Source organism: Corythoichthys intestinalis, chromosome 11 (genome assembly GCF_030265065.1).
Source record: "Corythoichthys intestinalis isolate RoL2023-P3 chromosome 11, ASM3026506v1, whole genome shotgun sequence".
Taxonomy (NCBI): Eukaryota; Metazoa; Chordata; class Actinopteri; order Syngnathiformes; family Syngnathidae; genus Corythoichthys; species Corythoichthys intestinalis.
Window position 1 is genome coordinate 20,450,361 of NC_080405.1, and position 26,160 is coordinate 20,476,520.

At 37.7% G+C, this 26,160-nt stretch overlaps 1 protein-coding gene across 4 annotated transcripts in view; it reads right to left on the reverse strand.

Annotated features, from left to right (window-relative positions):
• The window catches only part of mid2 (midline 2), a 240,067-nt gene that overhangs the window by 105,215 nt on the left and 108,692 nt on the right, over window positions 1-26,160 (reverse strand). The gene's annotated exons all lie outside the window — the stretch shown is intronic.

Genomic DNA, 26,160 nt, shown 5'->3' on the forward strand with positions numbered 1-26,160 from the left:
CCAACCCACCCATCCCCCATGCATTCTCATTTTGGTGTAAATTCTCAATAGTTCATTAGATGCTGACGAACCAGTAAATCTGACAACATCCAAGATAGAATTGAGAAAAGTATAAATAGAAACTCATAAGCACCATATTTTCTTGCATTACAGCCCATCATTCCTTTTTATACGTTTCCATTTTTCTGTCCCGAAAAAATCAATAGCTTTATTCAGTTTTATGTATTCAAGCAAGGACAAACATCTGACCTCAAGCACAGATAAACTTTAAAAGACACTTTTAGGTGTGGCAGTAAAAACGGTGCATGGGCCAAACAAGGAAATTGATGTCAGACCTCCCTCCGCATATTATACATGTGGTGATATTCCTGTTTTTCGACCAGGGGAAAATTACCCCGTTGACTAACCTGTCAGTGTGTCTGGTCGTTGTATACACATGCTTCAACATGAAAAAGCAACATAAGACAATCTGGCATTTTTTTTTTTTTTTTTGCATTTTAACATGGTAGCATACATTATACGATAGCTTTTATTGCATGTAATTGATGGTCACAAAGGTATTCAGCTCACTGTCCAAATTCCATTTGAATTCAGTATCAATAAAATGACACAATAATGGAATCCGGTTTTCACCTGCCATCCAATGGTTAAAAGAACAACACCTTTACAAATAGGACTCCTTCCATCAGACACTTGTTAAAAAAAACCACAACCTGGAAAGTACTTGTCAATGGTCGTGGTCAAATGGCTTGACCATAAGGAGACATGCGTCAATATTGCCACATTGTTGGAGGCAAGAACAAGACATAGGGACAGATCATATTGGCCAAATAAACAGGCAGGATTCCTTTAGAAAAACAGCCACAGTGCAAAGTGCAGCTTCTGCCAACATATCCACATACTCTATGCCCCTTTGTTGTTATTTTTCTAGAAGTTTGTGTTGTCATTAGTACAGACAAAAAAATAACTATGTTGGGATGAACAGAGCGAGTTCAGGTGTGAGCCACCACTGAGTGAGCAAACAGGAGCAACCAAGCTGTACCTTTTAAGTACTGGGGTGGATGTAGGTAATATTCAAGGATTAATTAAGGGAAAACAAAACAAAGAGAACAGGAGGTGGAGAACGAAAGCAGGGAAAGCCATATACCCAAAGAAAACAATGACGACTTCCTCGCCTTTATACACTGAGGTAGAACCATAAATATACTTCCAAAAATAACAAACGTGACCGTAAAAAAAAAAAACAATACCAAAAAAAAAAAAAAAAATCAGTATTTTATTATAGAGTAATCATCTCTTCACTAGTGGTTAGCAAATTTTGTAACATAGTTTTTGAACAGATTAAAAATGTCCTACAACATATCAACAAACAAACCCCACTATTAGACAAAAAAAGGACATAATTAACTGATTTCACCCATCCGATTTAAAGTTGTATTTATTTTATTTTTAAATGCTCAAGTCCAGAGAATGAGTCAGCAGTCTCGCCAGTTCGAGCTCAGCAGTGCAACTTGAATTTGACTGTGCTTAACGGAGCATAGTGTTATAATTAACACCCCACTTTAACACACCATCAGCAGACCCATTAAGCCTCTGCTATGTCACTCTCGGGAAACAATGCAGACAGTGATGGGAGCCACTGCGGGGCAGCGATGTGCGCGCACGCGCCTCCCCTGCCTCACGCACACACACCCTTGGACATTTATCAGCATACTTATGTCTTGTTCTCTCTAGTCTGCCATTCTTGTTAAAGAATGACTTCTGGGGAAAAAACATTTTAAGCTTCACACACACACACAATGCCATGTATGCACATTTGTACAGGAACAGTATCACATGCCTTATATGGTAGCTCATTGAGAGAATTTTTTCTATATATGGGGTAAACACATTGATATATATATATTTTTTAGTAAAATAAAAAAATAAAAAAACTCAAATTATGCTTCCGTAATGTTTCACGCCAAACATAAATACTAATATAACAACTCTAGATGAGTGTTTTTAATTGTTAAGTGTTATTTTTGGATTCTGTATGAAAAGACACAAATAGCAGTAACAATAAATTTCACATGGTATAAATAAGAAATTGCCAATAGAAAACAATATAATATAAGAAGGCGGATAAATGTATCAGTCCCTGCTATGGGTGTACTATATCCATTTTTTTAAACCGATATCGATAACTTCCTGCCCCTCAAAGCCGATACCGATAATATATGTATACACACACACACATATTATATATATATATATATATATATATATATATATATATATATATATATATATATATATATATATATATATATATATATATACACACACATATATATATATACACACACATATATATATATATACACACATATATATATATATACACACATATATATATATTAGGGCTGCAGCTATCGAATATTTTAGTAATCGAGTAATCGACTGAAAATTCTATCGATTAATCGAGTAATCGGATAAAACAAATATATTTTTAGGTGAAGAGCAATTATAAATATACATGAGAAAACAAGACATTTCATCTAATTTTGAACCATTTTCAGTCAATCAATGTCTTTATTTTCGATGTATATTGTTGAAAACAGCCAACAATTGCATCTCGGATGTAACTAGAATTAAAAAAAAAAAAAAAAAAAAAAAAAAAAAAGACTAATTCACTGCTTTCACTCAAAAAACTTTAGATCTTATTACAAAAAAATATATATATATCTTACCTAAAAATGCTGTTACGCTTGATAACACACATCACTTAAAAGTTGGGATTTTTTCCCACGTTTTTCAATTGAATTTCTATTTGTGTCAAGCCATTTTAAAGTTCTAGTTAAGTTTTAAGTTAGTCTAAACTGTAAGTCCTGATAGGATTTTGAGTTTTTGTACTGTTCAAAATAAATGTATGATACAGGCTGTATTGGAGCACATTAGGGACCAGTGCTACTTGGTGTTTTATCCAGCAATGACTACTGAGCTAAAATTGATAGTTAGCATGATTAAGTTTTTATTTTACACCCTCATCACTCCACAATGCTATGTTATGTTAAAGCCTGTATGTAAGACACGTTAGCCAAGCATCGACAGTGGTCATAATTAATAGAAACCTAGCCCTCCGCAGGGCTAACGTGACTTCAGAACAGGAACGTTAATCTTATTTATTAGCGCTTAGCGCTCTTTATTAGCGCTTAGCGCTCTTTATTAGTGCTTAGCGCTCTACTGCTTTAAGATGGCGGCTGTTTACTAAAGCTGCCCAGACGCGGCCGAGTCTGTCATTTAGCATCTAGTTCAACATACATGTGATCTCTATGAGACGCATGAGACGCTACCTGTACCAACGTAGCATCGTATGGGCTAGTATTTAGCAACGTCGGCGTTGTTTGTGGCGGCTGTCGGCTGCAGTAAGTTTTTTTTTTTCCCCCTTCTTCCTCTCCGCACGTGACAGCGCGTTGTCCCGCATTAAAAGTAGTCCGAGCAAAACGTGATGCTGAGAGCTGTCAAAATAAACGATTACTCGAGGTGAATAAAATTACTCGGATCAGTTTTTAAACTCGAGTTACTCGAGTTGCTCGAGTACTCGTTTCAGCTCTAATATATATATATATATATATATATATATATATATACATATATATATATATATATATATATACACACATACATATATAATTTTTATATGTACAGGTATATTCACATGGGTTTTTGAACACTTGTAGGCCAAAAATATTAGTGGTGGATTCAGCATAGACTTGCCTTTGACCTAACCAGAATTTTCATAATGATATGAACGTTATTATATTTAACAAAAGACAAAGACAAGAACAGTTTTGACTTCAAATAAAGTGTCCATATTTATTTTTTCAAATAAATACAATTTGAGTCAATCACAATCAATTAGTCAATATCACTGACAATATGTTCCCCTGAACAATGAGCACTGAACTAACTAACAAACATAAACCCAACAGGTATTGTGCTTTGTCACCAGATAAAACATTTGGTGCAAGAGGAGAGGAGACCTATGTGGACTTGGTCCATTAAAAAACAAAACAACTCAAATGCACACATCCCAATCCACCGACACCGTGCTAAAAATATTATATATTATCGGGCCAATTAATAATGTTACTGGATTTATTGTGATGACGTCATAATTCCTATTATCGTGCACCTCTAGTCCCTGCTCACACTTAAATTACTCCCTTTGGAATTTGACTCAGCAAATCAAAAATTGATTGGTTGATATCGCCATCCTGAAATGTTGGTTTAAATACACAATGCACCTTATGCATTAGCAATTCCATTAAACATGGGAATAGATGGGTATTCCATAATTTATTTAATAAATAAATAAGGTAACAGCCTCATTTCGTGACTATAATTTGCATTCAACAAGACAGTGGCCGTCAGTGTGACATTCCGCATTTTCCACATCCTGTGTGATAACTGACCCCTCATACTTTAACCACATTCCCAGTACCCTTCTCCTCAATTTTAAACTGAATCCTCTTCTCAATCTCCACTTTACAACAGCAGAGGAAAAGATGCAGAGAATCAAATTGTTTTAAAGGGGACCTCGGACTAGACTTGTACGCTCTAATAAGCCACAATTGTTCTCTTTTACTAAAATATGTTATTAGAAACACATAAAATATTGCCATTTATATAATAATCTATAGCAGGGGTCATGAATTAAAAATCCTCTGGGTCCGAATCTCGGGTCGGGAAATATTTTTAATGCTTCTTTTTTTCCAAAAAATACAAACGTATCTTTACGTGGCCATGCTGATAATTACAACATTCAAAAATGTAAATAAAATATAAAAGGTGCATAAAACTAAAATAGTGCTTGAATTGAATAATTAAATAGCAACATAAGAGCATGTTCAAGATTTTTTTTTTTTTTTTTTTTTTAAATTGTAGATGCTGACAGGGGGACTTGCTTTATTTTTTGACAGACCTCTTCTTTTTGCTCTCCATGAAGCAAAGTTTCAGCAACTGCACTCATACAATCTTTGACAATCGGTGCGTCACTGAAAGACTTTTTGTTCTGACCCAATATCCACGCTATTCTGAGGGAGCATTCATTTACGCGTTGCTCTGCAGTGAATGAATGAACCATGAGCCTTGAGGTGCGATCATATTGAGCCCTTAATTCCGCTATTTTTTGAGAACGGATGGCAGAGTTCATAAGGAAACTTTGCGAAAAAGCTGCGTGCTTCGTCTCATAGTGCCTTTTCAAATTGCTGCTCTTTATTTATTTATTTATTTTATTTTTTATTTAATTTTTTTCAACCTGTCCTGTTCAGCTGTTTGACACAGAGAATGGAAGTCTAAGTTGCTGCTCTTTACAAGCACTACCGTCTCTGAACAGATGAGCCATAGCGGTCTTGTGCTGCCGCCAGGTAAAATGAACAAAAATGTGTTGGTCCACTCCTCCTTAAACACTCTGTTTTCTGCATCAATCTTGCGTAGTTTTGAGCACGCCCTTTGCAGTACCTTTTTCGCCTCTTCCTACAACTTCATTCGGCTCAGTTTTTGGCTGTCACTCCGTGGAGTCTGGAAAGCGAGTGTGAGACATGCTGTTCTAAAAATAACTTTCAAATGTTTCACTCCCATTGGCTGGCTCACGCGCGTCACCGCTAAGGCTTTTGTTTGTTGCCCACCTCCGCTCTGCAAACCCGCAGACAAAAATGATTTTTGTTGCTGCAACGTGTATTAGTCGCGACAGCTTGAGATCCGGTCCAGATGGCTTGGGGGTCCGGAACCGAACCGAGGACCGCGGTTCCGTGACCTCTGATCTATAGTATTTAGCATATGTTTTGACCTACGGAGGGCGCCATGTTTTATGAACGCTCGGGGTGATGAGGTAGATTGTCACTGTCAGTAAACAAATACTACTGCATTACTGCAATTCCTTCTACTCGCCGAGACATCCAACACATGCGCTCATCGGTTAAAAGTGGCGAGTACTTACTATGTGTTTTTATTGGGTCTTTTATTACCTTTTCATTGCCTCAAAATACTTCTTTCATGTGTTTCCCTCTCATACTTTTATGCATAGTGTTTTCTTGTTGTAGCTTCAAAGCGAATTGTTGATCTGTTGACCACATTAGTCACGTAGCATATTTAAACCACCCTTATTTGATATTACTACATTTAAGTATTTTCTTCAGGCATCTTTCAAATCAAATCAAATCAAATCAAGTCTAAAAAGGTGTGTCTTTTCCCGAGATTTAAAAAGGCCTAAATTCGTAGTGGGGGCAGCAACCGCAAAAGATCGGTTTCCCCACTGTTTGAGTTTGGACCTCGGAAAGTGCAAATGAACGATGGTGGCCAGTAGAATGAAGAGTCCTGCCAGAATTACGGATGGTTAAAATTTCCGATTAGTAAGAAGGAGCCTGGCCATTAATAGAATTAAAAACAAACAGTAAAAGTTTGAAATCAATTCTAAAATGGACTGGAAGCCAGTGGAGCGATGATAGCACGGGGGTAATCTTTAGTATGTTCTGTTTGTATGCATCTAAACAAAACAAGCTGAAAGTGGACGGTCCTACTTTGGGTCTCAAGTTCGCCTCTTGTTCCACGTTTCGCAGGGGTAGCACATTTTGGCAGAACACTTTTTTTCTGCTCTCGTCATGTCTTTCCTGTTTATTTTGCTTTTGCTGCTCGTTTAGTGAAATATCGAAAGTGCTGTCATGCTCATTAATGTTCCTCTTGGGTTCAAATTGAAAGTACTGAACAGATGACATGTTTATGTAGCTAGAGTCATACTCTGGAAGCCCGGCAGCGTAACCATGTGACGTCACTGCCCTAATTTTATAAATTGTATAAAAACGAAAGCATCAAGAGGGGTTTCAATATCTAATTATTCATTATTTATTGTTCAGTTGGAACAAAGACTCGGACCTACTGCTGCCTTTCAGGTCCGGTTTGCCAACCCATGCAGTAGAGCTCCAAGAGTGACACAACAGTTACTTGCTGTAAAGATCTAAAAAAAAAAATCAGGATTCCATTTGTATTGCGATTCTTGATCCACGATTTGATGTGCAATATGATTTTTAAAATGTCAAAAGTATTTTATTTAAAGAGGTTCTGAAGTAATAGCTATCTTAGCTATATTTTTAACTGCGTCATGCATAAGAATGGGAAATAGGAGTGTGCCCTGGTTGAAGTGTGTAATCTGTGTTGCTTTTTATTTGATTCCAATCACTTTTAGAAGTTAATTGTTTTTGCAAACGGTAACTTTTAAAATTCGTCATAGTGTGATGTCACACAATGTCTTTTTACTCAAGTAACAGTAACTGTCAATCTTCCTCAACCATCACTAACATCAAGAGCGCTGACCATTGAAAAAAGCCGTCTGGGGGTTGCGACTTCTGGCAAAAGTCGGCCTCCTCACCTTGTTCCTGTTTTTGCATGATTGTGAAATAGCGAAGGTTGGTGTCATTGATGAATGATTGTAACCCATGTGTCTGTGACATGTCAAAGTCACCACACGCATTGCCAACGCCCACGAGCCTCCCACCGGAAAGCTTCCCCATCTCAGTCTCCCTGCGAGCCGTTTTCTCCCTAAGTTTGGGTACCACTAAACCTTTTCACAAACTCACAGGTCATTGTTGACATCTCAACCCACCTCCTTACGAGTTACCAGCAGATGTGAGTATTTGGTATTGGCTTGAACATGTCACAATACAACTGTTTTACACCATGAAACAGGATCGTGACTCTGAATTTCACGATTTCTATACATATATCGTTACGGGCTTAATCATTACTCTAATGTGTATTGAAATTAACCTGCTTCCACTAGCTCTCATTAATACTTCATTCAATAGACACTCAAGACTGGCCGACTGAAAACTGAATGTAGAAAACAAATAATACAAAAGTCAAATTTTTATAATGGGAGTCAGGAAATTGGCCCCAACATAACATTCAATGTTTGTTTGTAAAAGGCTAATTAAAAAGGAGGGGGAAAATAAGTGTGATACTTTTATGAGCAGTCAGTCTATTTGGATCAAAATTTCCTCCCTCTGAATCATATAGTAAGTCAAACAAGAGCTTACATTCAGGAGTTCATGTGGTAACCACATACCAAGCAAGAGGTCAACATGTCATGTTTCAGGGAATAACTGGCCTGTTTGTGCAATTGAGACATCACTTCATTCTTAATTTTTCCAAGAGTATAAGTCATCTTTATATGGACAAGCTGCCATAGCCCTGCTGTATGAATACATTCATTATTGACAGTGTTAGTAAACATAACTCTAAAACCCGAAACATGGCATTTCCCTTAATGCGCTCAGCTGAGCTTTTAAACCTTTAAGAACCAGCACATTGTTTAAGTGGATCCTGTGGAATTCAGAAACATTATTGGATTCAATTCCAGACATTTTGTGTAAAGTTCTTCAGTAAAATTGACCAGGCAGTTCATTTCTGCATTATACAACTTGTTCTTTGGTAGGGATGGGAATTGATAGGATTTTTACGATTCAGATTCCATTATCGATATTGCTTAACGATTCTTTATCGATTCTCTTATCGATTCTACAATGGGGAAAAAGAAGAAAAAACGTTTTGATTGGCATCGAGTTTGTTTAATCAGAAGTCACAACCTTACAAACTCACAACGAGGTCAAAAGAGGCCCAAAGCCTCAATATTAACTGTGGCAATAAGTGGCAAATGCACAAGAATGTGTAACATTTTACTGAAACATTTTTCTAATAGAAATAAAAAATATTGGTACAGTGCCTTGCAAAAGTATTCGGCCCCCTTGAATCTTGCAACCTTTCGCCACATTTCAGGCTTCAAACATAAAGATATGAAATTTAATTTTTTTGTCAAGAATCAACAACAAGTGGGACACAATCGTGAAGTGGAACAACATTTATTGGATAATTTAAACTTTTTTAACAAATAAAAAACTGAAAAGTGGGGCGTGCAATATTATTCGGCCCCTTTACTTTCAGTGCAGCAAACTCACTCCAGAAGTTCAGTGAGGATCTCTGAATGATCCAGTGTTGTCCTAAATGACCGATGATGATAAATAGAATCCACCTGTGTGTAATCAAGTCTCCGTATAAATGCACCTGCTCTGTGATAGTCTCAGGGTTCTGTTTAAAGTGCAGAGAGCATTATGAAAACCAAGGAACACACCAGGCAGGTCCGAGATACTGTTGTGGAGAAGTTTAAAGCCGGATTTGGATACAAAAAGATTTCCCAAGCTCTAAACATCTCAAGGAGCACTGTGCAAGCCGTCATATTGAAATGGAAGGAGCATCAGACCACTGCAAATCTACCAAGACCCGGCCGTCCTTCCAAACTTTCTTCTCAAACAAGGAGAAAACTGATCAGAGATGCAGCCAAGAGGCCCATGATCACTCTGGATGAACTGCAGAGATCTACAGCTGAGGTGGGAGAGTCTGTCCATAGGACAACAATCAGTCATACACTGCACAAATCTGGCCTTTATAGAAGAGTGGCAAGAAGAAAGCCATTTCTCAAAGTTATCCATAAAAAGTCACGTTTAAAGTTTGCCACAAGCCACCTGGGAGACACACCAAATAAGTGGAAGAAGGTGCTCTGGTCAGATGAAACCAAAATTGAACTTTTTGGCCACAATGCAAAACGATATGTTTGGCGTAAAAGCAACACAGCTCATCACCCTGAACGCACCATCCCCACTGTCAAACATGGTGGTGGCAGCATCATGGTTTGGGCCTGCTTTTCTTCAGCAGGGACAGGGAAGATGGTTAAAATTGACGGGAAGATGGATGCAGCCAAATACAGGAACATTCTGGAAGAAAACCTGTTGGTATCTGCACAAGACCTGAGACTGGGACGGAGATTTATCTTCCAACAGGACAATGATCCAAAACATAAAGCCAAATCTACAATGGAATGGTTCAAAAATAAATGTATCCAGGGGGTTAGAATGGCCAAGTCAAAGTCCAGACCTGAATCCAATCGAGAATCTGTGGAAAGAGCTGAAGACTGCTGTTCACAAACACTCTCCATCCAACCTCACTGAGCTCGAGCTGTTTTGCAAGGAAGAATGGGCAAGAATGTCAGTCTCTCGATGTGCAAAATTGATAGAAACATACCGCAAGCGACTTGCAGCTGTAATTGGAGCAAAAGGTGGCGCTACAAAGTATTAACGCAAGGGGGCCGAATAATATTGCACGCCCCACTTTTCAGTTTTTTATTTGTTAAAAAAGTTTAATTATCCAATAAATTTTGTTCCACTTCACGATTGTGTCCCACTTGTTGTTGATTCTTGACAAAAAATTAAAATTTTATATCTTTATGTTTGAAGCCTGAAATGTGGCGAAAGGTTGCAAGGTTCAAGGGGGCCGAATACTTTTGCAAGGCACTGTATATATTGGCATATAGGTCATTGGTCTGCCGTTGGCAATATGTGTTAAACTTGCAGGGGTCCCCAAACTTTTTCCTGTGAGGGCCACATAACTTTTCCCTTCTCTGATGAGGGGCCAGGGTCAGTTTGTAACAGAAAAAGTGTGACGATTGCAGGAGTGCCTAAATGTAAAAAATTATTGTTTTTCAGAAAGCCACAATCAAATAACCCTTTCTGGATTCTTCCCGGAACAAAAGTAAATAAAATAAAAATAATAATATAATATAATATAATATAATATAATATAATATAATATAATAATAATAAATAATAATAACACTATTAATCAAATAGATAATAACCAAATAACCCTCTCTGAGTTCTTCACAGAAAAAGGCCAGAAAATAAATAACACTATTGAGAAAAAAAAAAACAAAAAACAAGTATTGCTCTCGTATTGTTCAGGGGGCCGGACCAAATGTCGGGGGAGGCCGTATCCGGCCCGCGGGCCGTAGTTTGGGGACCACTGTTAAAGTGTATTATTTACCAGTATATTGAAATGCATGCCTTTTAATTTTTATGGTGCTTTCACGCTCAAGTGGGGGCGCCCTTGTGCTTCCTCACGCGAAGAAGAACGCGCTCACGTGAAGAAGCGCGCGCTTACACACGAAGAAGAAGAAATGCCGCATCCAAGCGAGTGAGCGAGTTAGTGACAGAGGGAAGCACTGCTACGACCCTATGTTCTTTGTTAATGTTTGTAAAATATCTACAGAGGCAACGCTTGTATGTATCATCTTTTGTGTTGTTGTTGTGTGTTTCCACGCGCGATCGGACACTTAAATCCAGTTGTGTAGTGGTTTGAACGATGTGCTAATGCTAGTGAACGCATGCTAACCGTTTTGTTATTATTGTATTAGCAGCTAATCATCGCTGATTTACGTTGATGCAAACCTATTTGTTATTGGGGACGAAATTGATTTGTTTCATTTCTATTTTTAATTTCACTCTTCAAGTGATGGTTGAATAATGTCAGCAAATTATACCAACGTCTTCTGTATAGTCATTTCGGAGTTTAGCTAGCTGTATAGCTGTCTCGGTGAGGACAGTGCAGTCTATTCCCTCCCGATTCAGTTATCTCTACCTTCCCTCCCGATGCAGTTATCTCCACCTTGCAATGACTGCAAGTCGTTTTGTTGTAATTTTTCCTCGTGAAGTGAAGACACACTTTCGAGCGTTTGAACCTACGTGCTGTCATTGTTATGTTTACGGCTGCAATGCTCGTGCTAAACCATCGTAACCTTTCATTTTCACCCTCTTTCCTGGTGAAGTGTAGCCAAACTTTAGGGCGGGTGGTTCTTGGCGCCATGCTAGTTTGATGCGTCTGGACAACAAGACAGTCACGACGCAATATGCTTCTTTAGGAATCGTTAAAGGGATCGTCACGGCTTTTTCATTGTGATGTCGAGGCCTCGAAACACTAGGAACCGGTACGGAAATGGAATCGGATTTCGATTCCCATCCCTATTCTTTGGTGTTACCACAGCAAAACAGACCTGCTGGTCATAAAATACAAGTTTACATTGATACATTGTTTTAAAGTTGTGTTCCATTGAAGTCTTTGACTAAGGGAAAATATGCCTGCGTGAGAGTGCTTCACAGGTTGTAAAGGAACATTTTAGTATATTCATTAGGAATGCTTCAAATGTTCCTCAATTTTTTTCTTTAGTTTCCTTCTAGCCTTTGCTAGACTTTCCTCGCTTTTGTTCTCACATCTTCCCAGACCTAGAAAAGTTTAGTTCCATTTGATATACCTGATGCATGTTAAGAAAATGTAAAAAGTCATGCAGCCAAACGTGTTTCCGCATTCAATGTAACCGAGCAGAACGGTTTAGCAGTGTTTCTCTAAAAGTTGCTTTTGAAAAGTAAATTATGTATTTCAGGCAGTGGAATATCAAGTCACAAACTCTAAAAAGTTTTTACATTTCAACTTTCAAGGTCACTTTCCAACATCAGTAGTGAACTAAAAATGGCAGTAGCAGGCAGAGATGCGGTTTCCATTCTGTGGCCCAATAGGCAGCACTTAATGGAATAACATGGGCTGGGTCTCCTCTGGGGGACAAGTCACTGACTGTTCATGTGCTGCTCTGCACCTCTGACGCACAAGCTACTAATATGCACAGTGTAAAAAAACAAATCAAATGGGACTTGAGACATGGTGTAAAATGTAAAAAAAAATATGAATTATATACATATATACATATATATATATATATATATATATATATATATACATATATATATATATATATAATAAATGAATTTCAACCTTTACTCATTTCAATATACTGAATTTTGCAGCTGCGTGTGGTCTGGTATCAGTGCAAAGTTAAAAAAAATTATCATGTAAAATATAAAATATAATAAAATAAAACATCCGTGATGGTATGGAGGTGTGTTAGTGCCTATAGCATGGGTAACGTACACATCTGTAAAGGTACAATTGAAGGCATACACAAGTTTTAAACAAGCATATGCTGTCATCCAAGCAACATCTTTTTAGAGACATAACTACTTATTTCAGCAAGAAAATGGCAAGCCACATTTCCATGTATTATAAGAACGTGGCTTAGCAGTAAATGGGTGAGTGTGTGAAAACAGTCCAGACAGTTCTCCAATTGAAAATGTGTTGCATATTATGAAGTACAAAATACTATAACACAATAAATAAATAAATAAATCATTGGACTCTTGAGGAACTGATGTTGGACACTAAGTAAGAATGGTAAAGACTTCCACCACTGTGTACTGTGCTATGTTCTTTAATTTTGTATTAATTCAAGTTAGTGAATATTTGCAAAAAGAAAAGGCTTTTTTTTGGGGGGGGGGGGGGGGTTCATTTTAATATAGGATGAAAAGGATCTGCAAATTATTGAATTGTTTTTAGTTTTGATTTTTCACAAACATACCAACTTCACTGGAATGGGGGTTTGTGAAACATAAGCAAGCATGGGGACTGGTGTGATCCAATTACAATAGCCAATGTATGCCGGTGGCTGTTATAGCATATTTTAATATTTTATATATTGAAAAATAATAATAATAATAATAATACAAAATATAATTATCCTGGTCCCTCACAGGCATGGTTAAAGGACCTGTAAATCCAATAAGTTAAATTCTTCGAAGATGAATGAATGGTTGATTTTTCTGACCAGTTAAAAAGTGGCTATAAATTTTAACAATTTGATATGTCTGAACTGTCAATGCAAATATTTAACATATTATTAGTATGAATAATGAAAAATATCGTATTGGTTAAGTAAGCATACTTTCAGCTAAACCAATGGACATGCAAGAGGTACACAAACTCATTTTCTGGAAGTCAGGATGGGGGGGATACTTGGGTCTTGGTAGCGAGTTTTACATTCGAGCAGGGCTAAATATTTCTGCCTACATACTGTATATTTAAATCGGATTTTTCAGTCCTGCCACTATGCTCTGATTCTGTGTACGAATGAGCTGTGCTTCAGCATAGCATTAGCTTGGATTATGTCTCTGTCACTCTTTAAAAAAAAAAAAAAAAAAAAAAAAAAAAAAAAACTGACTCACTCTGCAGAGTGTAATCCACTGTGTGCTTCTGTGTGTATTCATCCAGAATTGAAGACGAGTTCTTTTTGTTCACACTTTCAGTCAGGTGTTTCAGTTTGACAGTTTTATTTGTTTCCCTTAAAACTGCTAAATTGTTACACTTTCTGTGTTCCCTGAAACCTTTGTTAAAAACTACAAAGATGGTTTTCATCATTCTTATGGGGATAGTGAAATGTTGACCAAAAGAAAGGAAATGGGAAGATGTTGCCCACTAATTGGGTTAAAAAAAAAAAAAAAATCCAGCACGACTCTGACAGTGGCCATTTCTGCATTTTAAGTATTTTGAGCCAGTACATAATAAATGAACACCGTCAGAAGCGGTCTCATTTCTTTGAATTACAGAGGACTTAACAGAAAATATTACTGTAGTGTGACATTGTGAATTTGATATTGTCTGGAACATAGATGGACAATTTATTACATATTTAACTGTGGCCAAGCTCACTGGAGAGGAAAGACGACAAGATCTAATTGGAAAGTAGTTTTGCAGCTTGGAACGACACGGTTCAGAAATTGAATATAATTTAAAGTGTGTCTTGTAAAAAAGATTAAGGACACGATGAAAACAATACAAAAAAATATTAATTCACTCAACTTCAATGCTACTTATGCTCACGGGGGTGACAGGGGTGTTGAAGCCTATCCCGGCTGAATACGGTAAGGAGGCGGGGTACAACCTGAACTGGCTGCCAGCCAATCGCAGGGCACAAGGAGACAAACAACCGTTTACCCTCACCTTCACATCTATAGACAATTCAATCGTGTTCAATTAACCTAACGAGCATGTTTTTGGGGTGAAGGAGAAACTCTAAGTATCCTGAGAAAAAAACCTAGGTGAGAACATGCAAACTCCACTAAGAAGGCACGAGTCTGGATTGAACACTTGATCATAGTACTGAGAGGCGATGCCCTAATGTGTCATCTTGACTGAGGGGGGATGCAACAACTTTGAGACTAAAGCTGTAATGTTAAGAATATTTACAATATCATTACTGATAAAATAAATAATGTGACGCTCACATTATAATAATTACTATTTAAAGGTTTGCCAAGTGTAGCTCTTATACAAAGACTGACACGATTTTGAAATTCCTCTCTTCGAATTTTTATTTATTGCAGCTGGCTCATATAGAGTTCTGGCTACTAGTACAGTAACATAATCTAATATGCTTTTCTACATATTCAATTTTTTTCGGTGAACTTTTCCTATTGTGCTCCTTTATAAGATTTATAAATTTTGGTATCAAATTACAGATTTTATTGATGGTAGCAGTCATGTGGTTTATGATGATGAAGTGAAGAAGCTTGAGTGATTGAACACAACCTTTTTATTGCATAAAGCAAACTTGCTTATGTTTACAGCAGATACTTAATCAGGTTTTCAATACCATCATAACTATGAAACAGAAAGGAGCATGACGTTTCCTTAATAGCTTACCTATTACTATAATTTTCTATAAATATGCAAATGTATTCCACATATGGGTGAAAAAGCAATCTGTGTAAAGTGAATGGTATTCCAAGCTGCCCAAAATATTTTTTCTGTGAGTAATTGCAAACTCTGACCTGCCCACGCATATACAAACAGTATATTAGACTGGGAAAAAAATGTCAAGAAAACATTAACTTTCTGTATTAAGATTGATTCTATATTTCTGAGTTATGCAGATATTTACTGCAAATAAATCTGTGATAAAATGAGTTGGACAGGTAATCTATGATGTTAGACACATTATGTGCATGCTGAGAAAATATCATACAGACTCCAATATCCAATACAGTGTTTTAGGGTGATTTCACTGGATAGGCTATAACAGAAACGGCACAGATGGAATATTAGCTTGCTGGATATGTCTGATCTGAATCATCCATATTTTGCAAACTCAAAGACTCATTGAGGGGGTACACGCTCAACATGACACTATATTTACATTTCAAACACCAACTTCCAAAGCAAATATGTCTAACAAAAAATTATAACTCTCATAACAGTTGGGAAATATCAAATGTCGGTTAAGTTTATGAAAGTCTTGGTAATAACAGGCTCCATCGTCACATGAATACGAGCGCTACATTGCTATAAATAAATGTATCAATTGAGTGGTGCTGCTTCACCAAAGCCTATTCATACTTTCTTGCATAAAGTGCAAGCATGACTTTTTTCTGCATCTAAACTTAATACATCCAGAGGGGCCACTTCAACCTTAGTACAGTTGTCATGAATAAAGCAGGATGTTTTATCAAACCTCTCAGTTATTAATGAGACAGTAGAGATGGAGAATGCAAGCAGGCATGAGTAAGAGAGATGACAAAAAAACAGCGAGGTCAAGCGAAATCTGCGTAAAAATAGATCAAACATACAGTAAATGAGTGGTGAATCGTGGGGAGGTTAGGAGAGGCAGGAGAATCGTGAGCCCTTCTGATCGGGGGTGACCCCATGGAAGTTGGGTGCATTGGGGAGGGGGTGGTTCCTGTCCTCTGTCTGGTGCAACAGTCAGACATTTTGCTATTTATACCACACTAATCTTCGGCATTTCCTTTGACGGGGGTTTGAGTATGAGCTATTGTTTTCCCTGGCTACTCTTTGATTGACTTTAGCCTACATAGTCTCATGTAAATTTATTTATAATCAATTAAACACACTTTTGTCACATTATGCAGATTTTTTCCCGTTTCTTGACAATATTTCTATTCAATGGATGATCTCAGTTTGTGCATGACAAATGTGGGGCAAATTTTGGGCTTAATTTGAGTTGGGCACAGAATCAGCAGTTGACTCACAACCCAGCTATTGATGTAAACCAATGTTTCCCTACACTCATTGAGCCAATAAATATGTCAACTTCGCCAAATCTTACTGAATCTCACAAATCTCACATATGCACCTGCTTGGTATTAGGGCTGCAGCTATCGAATATTTTAGTAATCGAGTAATCGACTGAAAATTCTATCGATTAATCGAGTAATCGGATAGAACAAATATATTTTTAGGTGAAGAGCAATTATAAATATACTTTACATGAGAAAACAAGACATTTCATCTAATCTTGAACCATTTTCAGTCAATCAATGTCTTTATTTTCGATGTATATTGTTTAAAACAGCCAACAATTGCATTTCAGATGTAACTAGAATAAAAAAAAGACTAATTCACTGCTGACACTCAAAAAACCTTTAGATCTTATTCAAATATATACATATATATACTAGGGCTGTCAAAATTATCGCGTTAACGGGCGGTAATTAATTTTTTAAATTAATCACGTTAAAATATTTGACGCAATTAACGCACATGGCCCGCTCAGATTGAAATGACACTAGTATAATGTCCGCTTGTTACTTGTTTTTTGTCATTTGGCGCCCTCTGCTGGCGCTTGGGTCCAAATGATTTCATGGGTTTGGAGCGTGAGCATGGTGTAATGAGATCAACAATGGCGAGCTACTAGTTTATTTTTCGATTGAAAATTTTACAAATTTTAATAAAACGAAAACATTAAGAGGGGTTTTAGTATAAAATTTCTATAACTTCTTTTCATTCCAACAATAATTTACAGAAAAATATGGCATATTTTATAGATCCTTTGAATTGCGATTAATTACGATTAATTAATTTTTAAACTTTAATTAACTCGATTAAAAATTTTAATCGTTTGACAGCCCTAATATATACCTAAAATTGCCGTTACGCTTGATAACACACATCACTTAAAAGTTAGGATTTCTTCCCACGTGTTTCAATTGAATTTCTATTTGTGTCAAGCCATGTTTAAGATTTAAGTTAGTCTAAACTGTCCTGATAGGATTTTGAGTTTTTGCAGTGTTCAAAATAAATGTATGATACAGGCTGTATTGGAGCACATTAGGGACCAGTGCTACTTGGTGTTTTATCCAGCAATGACTACTGAGCTAAAATTGATAGTTAGCATTATTGAGTTTTTATTTTACACCCTCATCACTCCACAACGCTATGTTATGTTAAAGCCTGTATGTAAGACACGTTAGCCACGCATCGAAAGCCGTCATAATCAAAAGAAACCTAGCCCTCCGAAGGGCTAACGTTACGTGAGCGAGTGACAGTAACGTTATATTTATTAGCGATGAGAAGTCTACTGCTTAAAGATGGTGGATGTTTACTAACACTGCTCAGACGCGGCCGAGTCTGTCATTTCGCATCTAGTTCAACATACATGTGATCTCTATGAGACTCATCAGACGCTACTTGCTACCAACGTAGCATCGTGCGGGCTAGTATTTAGCAACGTCGGCGTCATTTGTAGCGGCTGTCGGCTGCAGTTTTTTTTTTTTTTTTTTTTCTTCCTCTACGCACGTGACATCAGCGCGTTGTCCCGCATTAAAAGTAGTCCGAGCAAAACGTGATGCTTAGAGCTGTCAAAATAAACGATTACTCGAGGTGAATAAAATTACTCGGATCAGTTTTTAAACTCGAGTTACTCGAGTTGAGTTGCTCGAGTATTCGTTTCAGCTCTACTTGGTATGAAACAAGGGTCAGTTTAATTGCACACATAAATTGGCAAACAGCTGAGTATTGCTCCAACAATGTCTAAAAAAAAAAAAAAAGTAAAGCAGAATTAACTGGCAAAATCATTCTGTCACCGTGACATATCTAGTCTGATAAAAGAGAGTGGCAAGATAAAAATCCAGCAACATGATAGCCGCAACATGATGATGAAAATTTGATTTTTTTGTGTGTGAAGCACATGAAAATGCGGGCAATACAAATACCGGTATATTGTCAAGGATGCCAATGGAAAGTTGATTTTCCAAAACATATACTGTAGATACTGAAGACCACTGGTACTGGTATGTTTAAGTAAGTGCCTTAATTTAAAAAAAATGCTGCAATGCTATCATGAGCAACACCTTTAAAAATATCTATTTTTTTGACTATGATAATAACCCTATACACTCTGCACTGTACAATCAGGGATGCCGGTGTCCACTTCATTTTTGTGGGCCATAACGTCTGTTGTACTCGTCATAAAGACGTCATTTTTGGGCAGTATATAGACTAACAGTAGCTCTTTTATTCAACACCAGATAGCAGCACTGTTGCACCGTAACTAAATGAGTTTCACCGAGGTGACTAGAAAAAATCCAGTTAAAGTATGCGTCAGTGACCGCCATCTTGCATCCACAAAGATTTATATCCGTTCTGCTGGAATAATCAATTTTGATTAGAATTATATTGGAAATATGGCAAGGCACACAATGACAAGGAAGGGGTAGAAGAAGATGTGGAACACCAGGAGAAGACCATCCAGTCCGTAGGAGGCGAGTACATGCAGTAAATTATGGCGAGTCTGATGAGGAGTCTCCAGAAAGAAGGGACATGGATTACAAGAGGAAGTAAGATTTGATAAACAATGGCATTGATCTCCTCAAAGAAGGTAATAAAATGTATAAGTAAAATATAGCCACTTATCATGAACATATCAAAATTCAAAAATCTCATTGCTGAATCAATAACATCTTGTATTATTGCCCATGTAAACAATGGCAAAAAATGTTTGTTTTTACTGTTTGTACGTTGCTAAACTACAGTAGAAACTTAAAAATTCATTGATAGATTATGCGCTTACATTATTATATTTTACTTTTATATGACACTCATGTGTGAATATAAAAATACAGTGTGAAAATGGCAATTCGTAAACAAAAGAATGTATAATATTTGTTTAACTTCAGATCAACTCCGTGCCTGAGCTCCAAGGGCTGAAAGATTACATTTATTCTATGGGATTTAATGGGCCAAATGAACAAGAACAATCGTAAATTGGTCATATTTTTCTTAATATTAAATGTGAATTATGTATCATATACAAAATAATTTTCAAGGATGTTCAAAGGGCTTTCTAATGCACACACAAGAAATACTGAAATAACGCCATTAATTAATGATAAACTATTTGACCAACACACTATACTCATTTTGGTGACAAAACAAGACAAATAAATTGAAATCCACCTTGCACAAATAATTCCAAGCTTTGATTTAACATTACGAATTCACAAAACGGATACCTCATGTTCGATTCTCTTCGATATTGGTTTTGAGACCACCCAATTTCAGCAAAAATGTTCCACATTTACAAAACTTGCCCGAATTCAACTTATACACAAAGACTGACTCTTTTTATTGCCATTCAACTGTTTAAGTATTTTCACTCAACTTTCAGGGTAAATAAGAATGATCAAAGCCAAAGTAACTTTCGAGCACCAAAAAGCTGTTTTCAGCCGGTGTCAGCAGAGGAATAAAATTGAAAACAAAGTTGCCCGGTGGTTCATTAATTTTTGCCAATGATATTTTATTGTGGTTAACTACATTCAAATGAGGCTAGAAGATTTTCATAATGTTTAACCACATTGGGCAAGACATTTCATTACGCAGTGCCAACCCCATACCTCTCTACACAATAGTAGAACTAATAAATCACTAAACTACTAAGGAAGTATTAACGGCTTACATACAAAAAATTATTCCAAAACTTAAGTGATTTCTGGTGCAATTTTTTTTTTTTCACTGATGCAGTAAATATGTGAAGTGAAAGGCTTAGCAACTAAGAACACATAACATAAGAGGATAAAAGAGGAGTTTGTTATCTCAAATGCTGTAAAACAATTTCAATCGTGTATTTGAGAACAAAACTTCTTTCACTAACTGCCAGTGCCATCTGTCTGAGGCCAAAACAAATCAATAGGTTGTTAACAAAACAATAGTTGCCCCACACTGACACGTTTTAAAAATAGTCAGTCTCCAGGGACCTGCAAAAACAAAGAGAATAACCATGAAGGTTAACAATGCCCACTGCTACATCTTTGTTGAACACAAATGATGGCCTGGGGACAATAAAAAAAAAATAAAAAAAACATCCAGACACTTCTTCCGAAACCTATTGTTTGAACCACATTTACTAGTCTGTTTAGGCAAGGGACAACTGGAAGGGAATAATTTGACATTGTAAGCTAGAGGTCGAGAAGGTATGGCTTGTGAGCCTTAACTGGATCTTTTGATGAGCACATCTGGCTCTCCGCCAACCCTCAAATCAAATGTTGAACTGGCTGGCTCGCCTGACATTAAAACGCTGTGACGAGCTGCTCGTGCTTTGACACATTGATCTGGGACACCTTCAACGTACGTCGTAATACAGTAGTAAAATTCAATTCCACACCCATAAGCTTTAGAGCTTGACCCTCTGAGACACAGAGCTGTTTATTGAGAGAGCCCGTTAGCCTTTGCACTGGAAGTAGCTGGGCTGGATCCACACATGTGTTAATCGCGGGTGTATTTGTGCGAATATGTTTTCTACCTATAGCTGGCTGCCAGCAGTAGCTCAGGCAAATGCACGCAGAAGCGAGAAGCTCTCGCATAGAGCACTTCACCCATTTTTTTGGCTTGTTATATGATTGATGCTTTTAAAGACGCTGGGTTCAGGAAAAACACCTTGTTTGTCTTTGTGTCATGCAGCAAACATTCATACATGAAATACATTTCTGGACCATTTTTGTCTCGTTCTTTGTGACTACTGTGACTACTATGTGTACTACTTAAGGAGACCTGACGCACACTTGATCGTAGCTCAGCATTATGAGATGATGTACACTTTATGAATACTGTATGGATGTGCATGTGTGTGAATAAATTGAATTGAATTAATGTTATGACATATTTCGGTAACAGATGACGTGGCTCCAGTTTGGCACATTTGCTGATTGGAAGCCAACTGGTGTTTTGGAAGCACGAGAAAAGAACAAAGCGCAAGCACCAATCCACTCGTTTCGTAAAAAAGAGGTATCTGAGTCCTACGACTACATTGGGGTGATCAATCACTGGGTGCTTTAAAAAAAAAAAAAAAACTCTTTCACATAGACCACTTTCAACTTTATATTCGGACTCGTCGTGATTCTGGACTACTGTTTTACTCATATGCCAATTGTCAGAATCCTTCCCTTTTGATACATGATTGGTTCTTGCAACTATGCAGCGGCAAACCGCTGCAAAAATTATTTATAATGCACAATTCAATCGTTATCAATCAATAGTTATGAATCTGCATATTTGCAATAGATTTTAATTACCTTTTGACATGATTCAGTCATTTAATTTGTGTAGAAAAAGTAGGGACAGTGGGACTTTAAGCATCTTTAACATCACGCCTGTCAAAGTTTACAAGAGAAATTTATTTTCCTCTTGCTTCACAATTTTATGCTTAAACTGAAGATTTTTTTAATGATTTGAGAGGCACAACACAAACACAAATAATCTAGACCAGGGGTGTCCAAAACGATACTCAAGGGCAGCTGTGGGTCCTTGTTTTTTTTTTCCAACTGAGTACAGACCATTTCACCAATGAGGTTTCTGCTAAAACACGCAGCACCTGACTACAATCAACATCTACATCAGATTATACTTGTAAGACAACAGATTGGTGCAAAGGTGTCATCCTGTTTTGTCGGAAAGAAATCCGGGGCTGGAGATGCAGTGGGACCTCACTGCAGCCTGATGTGGTATAGTTGGGGGACCACTGAGCTAGACTCTTTAATTTTTCTGCTTTCTTTAATGTTATTAGGTTTTTAAACTTGTTTTGTTAAAATTGTGAAAACCCACCCATCCATGCTTCTATACAGCTTGTCCTCAATATTTTTGCAGTTAACCAAAGCACTATCCCAGTTGACTTTAGGCAAGAAGTGGGTCACGCACTGGAAATCAGTGAATGGTAGGCATTGACATCCATTCATTGGAAACCAGAAATAATTACATATACATTGAGGTTTGCCCTTAGCCTCCTGAAGCACCTGGAAGTGATACCTGATAAAATCAATAGGATTCTTATTTTGAAATGAGACGTAATAACTGAAAGCATGAGAAACATTAAAGATTTAGTTCCAATATGAACCTCTGAGGAGTCTTTGGATTGAAGCCATTTGGATTGAAGCCAAATTTCTCACTCACATTACTTCGTGAGGACAACAAACATATTCCCTCCATTCACAAAGGACTTTTTTTTCTATGGTCTATTCCAGGCTAAATTTTGCGCACCATTGTTACACCCCACCTATCTTTACCAGCACAAAGACAGAAAAAGGGGGCAACTCAGTTGTTTGGCTGTTAATCCAGCAGTTGGGTTAGACATAATGCCAAACATTTGTGTAGCTGCAGGGACAGGGAATGTTCTACATCATGCTGGACCAACACTGTTGTGTTACATGTCACACTCTCATAGCGGAACAAAACACAGGGGCAGCATAATTATAATTTGTTGTGCACATAGGCTTTGTTTTGTACATGACATGGCACTCCTAACATTTTATGAATACCTCAAGGCAGTTGCATCTTCTTTTTGCCCATCTCTTCAGTTTCCACTTTTATACAGATGTTCTACTTCAATTTTACACCTTCTGTTGCTCTATTTTTCTCAGAATGTCAACACAGGCCAAGGCTGATATGAACATTATCAGTAATGTGTGATGAAAAGTTTCCATAAAACTAGTCCATCCATCTATCTATGCATTTCTACCAGATTTCCTGTCCATGGTCATGGGTGAGCTGGAGCCTGTCCCAGCTGACTGAGCTAACGGTAGACTACCGCCTGGACTAGGGATCAATCATGAACTACAAAGAATATTTCATATCACAGTTAACATGCTGGAAAATAATTCACCATGACAGTTACATGTTTTCACTGACAAAATCTTATTTTGATCACATAAAAACAATGCACACAATAAGCATATTTTTATATGTAGATGCAGGATATTTTTATGAATAGATGCAAGCATTCACAATGGCCAATTACAGTTGTTCCTGGTTGCAATCTTGACTTAACATGAACTGATCTAGGTTTCCTTTGTTCAGACAATGTATTTTTTTCTTCCCCAGCAAGAGTAAAGTTCTCTTACCTTGCTGACAATTTTTACCATAAATACACCGGACGTCGCCAGAACTGTCATCGCATCCCTGCATGACCTTTCTTAATTACAACTGATGAGGTCAGGAAATCTTCAAAATATAGACTCCTAAACCTATTGAATCCATTCTTCACCTCCCACTCCTATTGAAGGATGATATTTCATGTGTGTTTGTTTGTGATGGTGGTGGTGGGGCCGGGGGGTTGCATAAACTGCATGTATGCGCCTTCATCTTTGGTAATGTTGTTGTCTTCACGCACAAATAAGAGGTGAACTCGATAGAGCTATGACATGAACTGGTTTGATGCTTTAAAAAGGCACACGTAAGCAAATAATTATTTTTACATTTCATGAGGTTAGGTGGCTTAGTCACCCCTTATACATAACTCGCCTCAAATAAAGCTTCTGAACATCATTGCCTGTCTATGAGATAGGTGTGGTACAGAGAGCTTTAGGGTGGGGAGTGTTAGAAGTGTTTGTTTGTGTCTGGATGGTGGTTGTCGACATGAGGCAGGGGTTGGGCCTGATCCTTCACTGCTGGTGCCAGCAGGTTGGATCATGGGAAAACATATGCAGCCCCGCAGGAGCACACACAAGCAGCTGGCAGATAACTAACTGAGTGGTGGAGGTCAGGTCCCACTTCATCCACAGCTGCTGTTAGACTGGGTTGGAGAAACAACACTCATTCTTTCCTGTCTGGGTGGATTCATAGGCCTGACCATGCGGGGCTTTGTTCCACTGAAAACAGAAAAAAATGTTTTGGCTGTTTGTTTACCTGACAACAGGGATGCTTTAACAAAGTTGTGCCTGGTGCACGATGAAACTCTACAAATAAAAACTATTTAAATACCATTAGTCTGGAGTGTTTGGAGGTTGGCTGAGTTGCAAATGTATTAGATATGCACAAGTTGATTCACATGTATTTTTTTTAGACAAAAAGCTTATAAAATGTCATTGCAGTTGAATACCTTGACAGTTTATTTGTGCATTATAAGATTATATGAATTACAAGTGGAATAACAATGACAATTATACTTATTCTACAAAGATGTCGAATCACGGCTCGGCGCTTCTTGGTTTAAAAAAATAAACTGTTCTTTTACAAGCAGGGAAACAAGTTGAACTAGGCCTGCAAGCAGGACTGAACGGGCCCTCGCGATCTAGCGCAACTCGGACGTCACGCAACTCGGACTGTGTGCAGGTCAGGGCGGTGGCAGATCCTCCTCTCTAATCATCTCATTAGAACCTAACATGCTCGAAAGTCGCCTATTTACATTCCCACACCCAAGAGATAAAAACCCCTATTGGAGAGAGTACTACAAAAAAGGAGCCACTACTGAGCTGTGCAGCCAAGCCCTTATTCAAAACTAAAATTAATCTTCTAACTGGGCCAATTCGACCAAGTGTGCCAACTATTGTGGCTCTATAAGCTGCCTGAGTCTCTGAAAAAAAATATTTCCTTTAAATGGCGAACAAAGGGTCGTCACGGCAACAGACAGAGACACGTGGACATGGGCCGTAAATAAGTATTTTAATAGGTCTTGAAACTACAATGACCAACCTGAAAAGAACTGGACATGTATTGGAAAAACGAGTGACTTTCTATTGCCACTAGTTGGCGCTGTAGGGTTGATGCAAATGACCCCTACAAGGCCCTTCAGGGTATGACTCTCAACAAGCACGGGAAGTTTGGCGCAGATATGTTGTATATCTGCCGAGTTATGACTGTTCAAAGTTTTTGGAGAGAAAAATTGTTGACAGTCATTTTCACTTTCCTGTTTGGACCCCTCCGCTTCAACGAAACTTCAATATTTTTCATCAGGCACCTGAACACAGGTCTTAAGGCTTCCCTTTTGCAGGTTTGAGGTAGATTGATTTTTTTCCCTTTAGAGGAGGAGTGTGTCCCGTAAAAAAGGGCATTTCCTGTTCCCACTAGGAGGCGCCAGGCACAAATGGTAAATTTTCAATCCAGTCCTGCTCAGGCTAGTATACCTCACACACATGCCAGATTTAAAATAGATTGAACGTTGTATGAGGGAGTTATCAGTCATTTTCCGAATTCGGTGTTTTGGCGAAAAAATGGCCGACTTTGGCACCCCGCCCAGGTCAGGCCCGTGAATGAAAACACACCATTTTTATAACTTAAGATTTCATATGCCTCATGAACAGGCTCGCCAATTTTGAGAATGATCAAACTAATTCCCTAGGTGCCAAGGTGTAA